The sequence below is a fragment of the Poeciliopsis prolifica genome, unplaced genomic scaffold (genome assembly GCF_027474105.1).
Source record: "Poeciliopsis prolifica strain line A6 unplaced genomic scaffold, Auburn_PproV2 SCAFFOLD002, whole genome shotgun sequence".
Taxonomy (NCBI): domain Eukaryota; kingdom Metazoa; phylum Chordata; class Actinopteri; order Cyprinodontiformes; family Poeciliidae; genus Poeciliopsis; species Poeciliopsis prolifica.
Genome location: NW_026562377.1, coordinates 3,142,611 through 3,150,297, shown reverse-complemented (window position 1 = coordinate 3,150,297; position 7,687 = coordinate 3,142,611).

Here is a 7,687-nt window from a genome sequence, read left to right as displayed (position 1 = left end):
GCCACTGATGCTCATCCTGCTCTTCCTGCCACTGATGCTCATCCTGCCCCTCTTGCCACTGATGCTCATCCTGGAATTTCTGCCACTGCTGATCATCCTGCCCCTCTTGCCACTGATGCTCATCCTGCCCTGCCTGCCACTGATGCTAATCCTGCCCTGCCTGCCACTCTCCTCCTGCCCGCCTGCCACTGATGCTCATCCTGCCCTGCCTGCCACTGATGCTCCTCCTGCCACTGATGCTCATCCTGCCCCTCTTGCCACTGATGCTCATCCTGGAATTTCTGCCACTGCTGATCATCCTGCCCCTCTTGCCATTAATGCTCATACTGCCCTGCCTGCCACTGATGCTCATCCTGCTCTTCCTGCCACTGATGCTCATCCTGCCCCTCTTGCCACTGATGCTCATCCTGGAATTTCTGCCACTGATGCTCATCCTGCCCTGCCTCCCACTGATGCTCATCCTGCCCTGCCTCCCACTGATGCTCATCCTGCCCTGCCTCCCACTGATGCTCATCCTGCCCCTCTAGCCACTGATGCTCATCCTGCCCCTCTAGCCACTGATGCTCATACTGCCCTTCCTGCCACTGCCGATCATCTTGCCCTTCTTGCTGCTGATGCTCAACCTGACCCTCTTGCCAGTGATGCTCATCCTGCACTGCTGGCCACTGTCGATCATCCTGCCCTTCCTGCCACTGCTGATCATCCTGCCCCTCTTGCTACTGATGCTCATCCTGACCCTCTTGCCACTGATGCTCACCCTGCAATTCTTGACACTGATGCTTATCCTGCAATGCCTGCCACTGATGCTCATCCTGCCCTGCTGGCCACTGCCGATCATCCTGCCCCTCTTGCTACTGATGCTCATCCTGCCCTGCTGGCCACTGCCGATCATCCTGCCCCTCTTGCTACTGATGCTCAACCTGACCCTCTTGCCACTGATTCTGATCCTGACCCTCTTGCCACTGATGCTCATCCTGCCCTGCCTGCCACTGTTGCTCATCCTGCCTTCTGGCCACTGATGCTCATCCTGTAAAACAGCGGAAACCCTGACTTCTTTTAAATTGCAATTAAAAACACACCTGTTTAGAATTGTTTTTGAAATGTAATATGTAACAATGCCACTGATGCATTGTTACCTGCAACATGACTTTACACAAAGTCATGCTGCATGACTTTGTGTAAAGCACTTTGAAATGCCTTGCTGAAATGTGCTATACAAATAAAATTTGATTTGATTTGATTTTGATTCCCCTCTTGCCACTGATGCTCATCCTGCCCTGCCTGCCACTGATGGTCATCCTGCCCTTCCTGCCACTGCCGATCATCCTGCCCCTCTTGCTACTGATGCTCATCCTGACCTGCCTGCCACTGATGCTCATCCTGACCCTCTTGCCACTGATGCTCATCCGTCCAAACGGAAAGTGAAATGAAATCAAAGATTTGTTTTTCATGATGTCTACTTCTTGGTCATCATATTTTTGATTTGTTGGAACATTGAGTTTCTTTATTCTTATTTTGGTAATTTGTGCACAGTTGTCTTGACTGTGATTCTCACAATTTTCTCTTTCATTGACCTTGGCTCACTAGAGCTGTTGACTCATAGACGCAAGTACTACTGAAATTATGATCTTCTTGACGCTGATGACCTTCCTACCACTTACAAGGTCTCCTCTCTCATACAGGCAGTCTGTGAAGCATCCCTTCAAGAACGCGTTAAGAAGCTTTTTTTTCACTTAAATTTGAATTGTATCAGTGCGTGGGAGGAGTTCGGAGAGGCCATGGAAAAAGACTTCCGTATGGCTTCAAGGTTATTCTGGTCCACCATCCGGCGTCTCAGGAGGGGGAAGTGGAGTTCAGGTGCAGTGTTTTGCAGCACAAGCAAGAGGGACAAGAAGGGATCCTATGCGACAAGGTCATGGGGCAGCAACAGAATCACAACTGAAAGGTCAATTGACATATTACCAGAATTTACTTTAAATTCAACCTACTGAGTTCTCCCCACTTCGGAGTGGAAGTAGAGGGAATCTTAAAACTCAAAGCCACAAGGCTATATGTCAGCTGATGTAGCCGATTTGGACCCCATCAGTCCAAACATCCTCTTGATGGGGCGGCAGGATGTTGCTCTGCCTCAAGTGACCTATGCACCAGCAAGTATAGGGCTCAGTAGATGGCAACACTGTCAGACACCAGTGGATCAGTTTTGGTTCCAATTCACAAAGAACTACTTGCCAAACCTCCAGACCTGTCAGAAGAGGCAAACATCATTGAAGAACATCACTGTGGACTCTGTAGTGCTAATCATTGACCCATCACTTCCTGGAGGTCAATGGCCCATCCGGAGAATTGTCAAGACTGTTTCTAGTCCAGATGGATGCGTCAGAACATCAGAAGTCAAGGTCAAAGATAAAGTCTCGACTCATTGAGCTTTCGGCACTTCAGGATGACATGAAAGAGACTTGAAGAATCTCTGAGTTTACACATTTACAAGTAAATGTGGGAGCGGCTGTTATTAATTCTTCAAGAAGTTCAATGTCTTACATCTATGCTTTTATTTCGATGTCTTGTCTTCTTCGTGGTTTCTGCTAGTAGTAATATCCGTTTTATCTTCTTCTTGACGTTCGTCAGCTGATCTGTTTACTGTTGATAGCTGTGTCACACTCATTGATGATAAATTGCTTCAATTTATTTGCATTGTTGACATTATTCTTCAGTAAACCTACTTAAACACCTGTTGACCAGCATTCTTCCTGTAGTGGTCAGTAATCAAAATCCAGCAACAAGAGGTCAAAATCCTCAACATGCACCACAATTACAAAACATTTTACAACACGGAATAAAGTCCATGTTTCACATGTCATTCTCATTCACATATTGCTTATCAAAAGCTCTGGCATATCAACTGCAGTATGCTAAATACATTTTTCTTCAATACAATATGCATAAAATTGTTAAAAGTACAAGGTGGAGAAAGTAAAGCAAGCAGTTCATGCATTATGATAGAGTAAATTTTCTTTTAACAGGTAGATTGCCGGATATAACCGTACATAGCAGACCAACCTGATATTCAGATTCGTCACTTCTTACCCACTTAATGTTTCTGTTGATAAGAGACTGGTCCTGGTCTCTGCACTTCCCCCAAAGATCTGTCCACTCACTAACACAGATTGTCTTCGGGTCATTGGGCTGTTGGTGAAGTTTGTCTGGGGACATCACCATGCTCCTCTACTGCACTGGATAGTGTTGAAATAGAATTTTAAATTAGCACAATCGTACACAGGCTAACCTTTATGTTAAGACAGACTTAGATAAAGATTCAAACTAAAAACAACTGGCCACTCTCTGAGTTTACATAAATTATATAGGGAGGACTCTACAGAAAGACAGGCCTGCACTCCCTTAACTGCTATACAGACGGAGTCTGTCTGCCAGGCAATTAACAAATTTCTTTAGTGTGGTTCAAAAGTTCACTAGAACATTAAAACTTAAAAAAATAATAATTTTATCCATACTAGAATTAAATATATATATTAAGAGCATTAAACAGCATCTTTTGAATTAGTTTTAGATCCAAACTTATAGTTAGTTTGGATCATCTGTAGATTTTGTTTCAGTAAAACACAAACACGTTCTAGTTCAATCACTGAGGCAGAAAACCAAAACAGGCACAGGTCATAAATTTTCGACGAGAGAGGGTTTGCAGGAGACACCTGGTACGGCAAAGACCCAGTTTGACAATCCATATATCTGTCTTTGGGGCTCTTTAGCACAAGATAATGAAATTAACATTAAGACAGCCCCCACAAAGGGAAAACACACCTCCTAATGCATAATATGCAAATTTATGAAATACACAGTCTTATAAAAGATTGTGTTTGCAACAGAGAATTCAAATCTCTTTGTACTGAGTGAGTGATTCCCAGAGATGCATCTTTGTTATCTTTGTTTCTCTTTTCAAACTCATATTAAGTATTTTTCTATTTGTCATTTTTGTGAACTTTGGATTTCTGGGTGAGATGCTTATTGTAACATTCTGTATGCATTTGAATTCTCTGGATAAAGCTCTAGATATCTGAAGTCTGATGTCGTATGATTGCTCTTTCTCCCTGCGCACGTCAAGACTCAAGAATCCGAGACAAAAGAGGAAAATTAACGAGCTAAATCAAGTTATTCCTCTTTAAGTCTTAACAATAGTCTCGCGGAAGCAGGTTAGCGAGTTGCTAACATGTAAACAAATAGCGCTTCCGGTTTGCGGCGGAAGTCCCGCCCATAATTCAGGCAAAGCCTCATGGGAGCTAAGAATAAGGCGGATATAAATGTCTAGTTTCAACTGCAAGTTTGTCATGCAGAATATTAGAACTTTGGAGACACTGAGAGGAGAGGAAATATATTTACTTTAAAAAAATATTTGCCTAAATAACATCTAGAATAAGGTTTTCTTTATTTGTTTTTTGACAAAACATTACAGTTGTAAAAATTTTAAGCTGTACATGAAATGATAAAATAAGAAAAGACATACGCAGTGAAGGCTAAGTGAATTGTCTTGTTTTATGTAACATTCATAATCATCTATTTTATATGATAACAAGGACATGAGGATGCCACTGCAGGGTCTTAAATCAGACATATATTTTACAATAGTTTAAAAACAGCATTGTTAAAGCTGTGGTTTATAACTTTTATTTTAAAAATATATTTTACATATTTGTTAAAATTGTCACCATATTGGGACAGTATGAGACATAATCTGAAAAAAAAAAAATCAAGCTTCTCTCTGTGATGCTATGCCCGTCTGAAGAAATATATTTCTCCCCGTAAAAAACAAGCAATCAGAGCAAGGAGGAGGAGCTTAGCACTGCCAATCCTTCTCGTGAAGGTGCTGCTAAATATGCTAATGTCAGAGAAACAACAGGACAATCTTTTCTCCGCTGTCATCAGAGGTCATGCTAACTAGCATTAGCAGCAGTGCCCTGCTGACGGAAAAAAGCGCTAAACCTGCCTCCTGGCTCTGATTATTTTATTTGTTTCTAGCTCAGTTTTTTTTTTAATCTCACGTACTATATAGTGACAGTTTCAGAAAAAATGTGAAACAGTTAGAATTTTTATGTCAGTCAATAAAGTTTATTTGTGTAGCACTTTTCACCAGCAAGGCAGTTGAAGGTGCTTCACATTATAAAACCACCAAATTACTAAGTTATAAAGAAAACACCATGAACAAATATTACATTTTGATATATCAGCAAAATCATACGCATCAAATATGTTGGTCAATATGTCATTTATTTTGGTTCAAAAGCCATAATAAATGGCTTTTTGAACCATTTACATCTATCTATATATATAGATATAGATCTATCTATCTATCTATAAATAGATAGATATCTATCTATATCTATAGATATAGATATTTATCTATATCTATAGATAGATATCTATCTATATCTATAGATAGATATCTATCTATATTTATAGATAGATAGATCTATATCTATATATATAGATATCTATCTATATCTATAGATCTATAGATATAGATCTATAGATATAGATATATATCTATATATATCTATAGATATAGATATCTATATCTATCTATAGAATAGATATCTATCTATATATATATAGATAGATATCTATATCTTACATCTGTGGAGAAATGTTTGAGCTGGAGTTTAATTCTGGTTTTTATTTTTGTAAAATTCCAACACAACACAGTGTCTATGATGGGACAAAACATGAAATTGTTCAGGCTTTTTTGAAAGCACAGTGGTTTGCTTTCTGAAACAATTTCTCCTCCTATTGTTGCCTGATGCCGTAATGTTCCTGATCAACACTGAGACTCCGCTCCTCAGAGCTGAAATATTCAACATCTATCCACACTTCTGACAGCCGGAGAGAAAGAGCAAGTTGGGGACTTGAACTCATCTCTCCTCTCTCCCACTTCTCTGCAACATCCACTGCTGACAGTCTGTTGCTAAGCAACTGTAAAATAAAGCAGTGGGCTCTGAAGTCAGAGCGAGAGAAGAGGAAGAGAGTTCACAAGTACTGCAATACACTACTGTTTGTTTAGCTCCCTGCATGATCCCGGCACATCTCTCGGCTCCCATCTGTAGATCCACGATGACTTGTGACTTCTGGTTGTCGGACGGCCAGCCAATCAGGGCCGGCTGTGAGGCGGGCTCATCGGTTCCCTAGGCTACCTGTGTGATTGACGTTCAGCCTCCTGCAGCGGAGCGCGCGGCGGTGTATCACTGATGCTCCTGCTTCCCCCGAGAGACAGTGGAGAAATCTGGAAGAGAGGAGAGCCGGAGAGAAAACAAGAGCAAGTGGAATGCTAATTATTTAAAGTCCTTCGGTCTTTTCCTCCTGCTCTGTTTGCTGGAAAGATGAAAGCTGCAGCGCAGGAAGAAGCCGGCTGAAGGGAAGGATTTCCAAAGAAGAGGGATTTGTTGGTGAGAAAAGAATCACAACACTTTGTTTTCTGTTACCTGTCCTTGCCGTAACTGTGGATTACAAGGTGGCCGTTTGTCTGGTGTGTTATCTATCTATGTGTGTGTTGAGTGTGTGAGACAGAGAGATTTTGTGCATACTGCGTGGCTGGAGAAGGGGTTTGGTGCTAACCCGTATCCTACATGAAGCTTGTGTTACAGTCATGCCTGTGCTTTAGCTGAGTCAAGGGGAGCTCCCCTATATGAGCATATAGGAGCCAGAAGGATTTAAAGCAGCTCCATCAGTCGGTACGCGGATACAGTTACAGCTTAGGCCAGGATTTCTAGGGCTTGTCTACTGTATCTGCATAAGAGGAGGAGTATTAATTACATAACACTTCATTTATACTCTTCTGTCAGTTCTGTGCAGCTTTAAGCTCTCCCTTTTGTCCAGAAAAGGGTTTTCTCTACCTGCCATAAATGAAACAAAAACCTTTGCTTTTTGAGTGTAAAGGAATCTGGATATGTTTCTACAGTGGAGGGCGAAGAACCCAAAGAATGTATAAAAGTTTAAGAGTAAAACGGTATTTGGTGAAAAGTGATCAAATTATCAAGAATTTAATATTTAAAAATTACATAAACAGATGGACCAAAATATAAAATAAAAGTGGAATACAAAATATAAAGTGGAAATTTGGTATTTTCAGGACCATAATTCATATAAACAACAAAATCAGACAAAAGAAAATGTTTCCAAATTAGTTTTTTCAATAAAAAACTCAGAAAACTTTAACCAAAATTTCTTTCACTCTGGATTTTGTCCGTTTAGAAATTCATGAGAGAACTTAGTTTTCCGCCACACATATAGATTTAAAATACTCTTAATAGTGCATTTTTTCAAAAATGATTACTCTTTTAAACGTAACTGGTTACTATCCAACTTTGGTACTGAGTAACTGATCTAATTATCATCCGTTTAATATTTATAGCTTACCTCATCAGATGGACCAAAATATGAACTTAATTGGAAATGTTGGTCTTTTAAGGATGAAAATGACAATAATTCATATAAGTAGACAAAAAAGAAATCAGCCAAAAGGAGATTTTCCAAATCAGTTTCTTTCAATAATAAAAAAAACTTTACTCAAGTAACGGTAGCGATGCTTCATAATAAATTAAAAATACTCCTAAAAGTGCAATTTTTTTTTTCCAAAAGTTGTCCTTCAAGTTAATGTAATTGAGTAAATGTAACTAGTTACTTC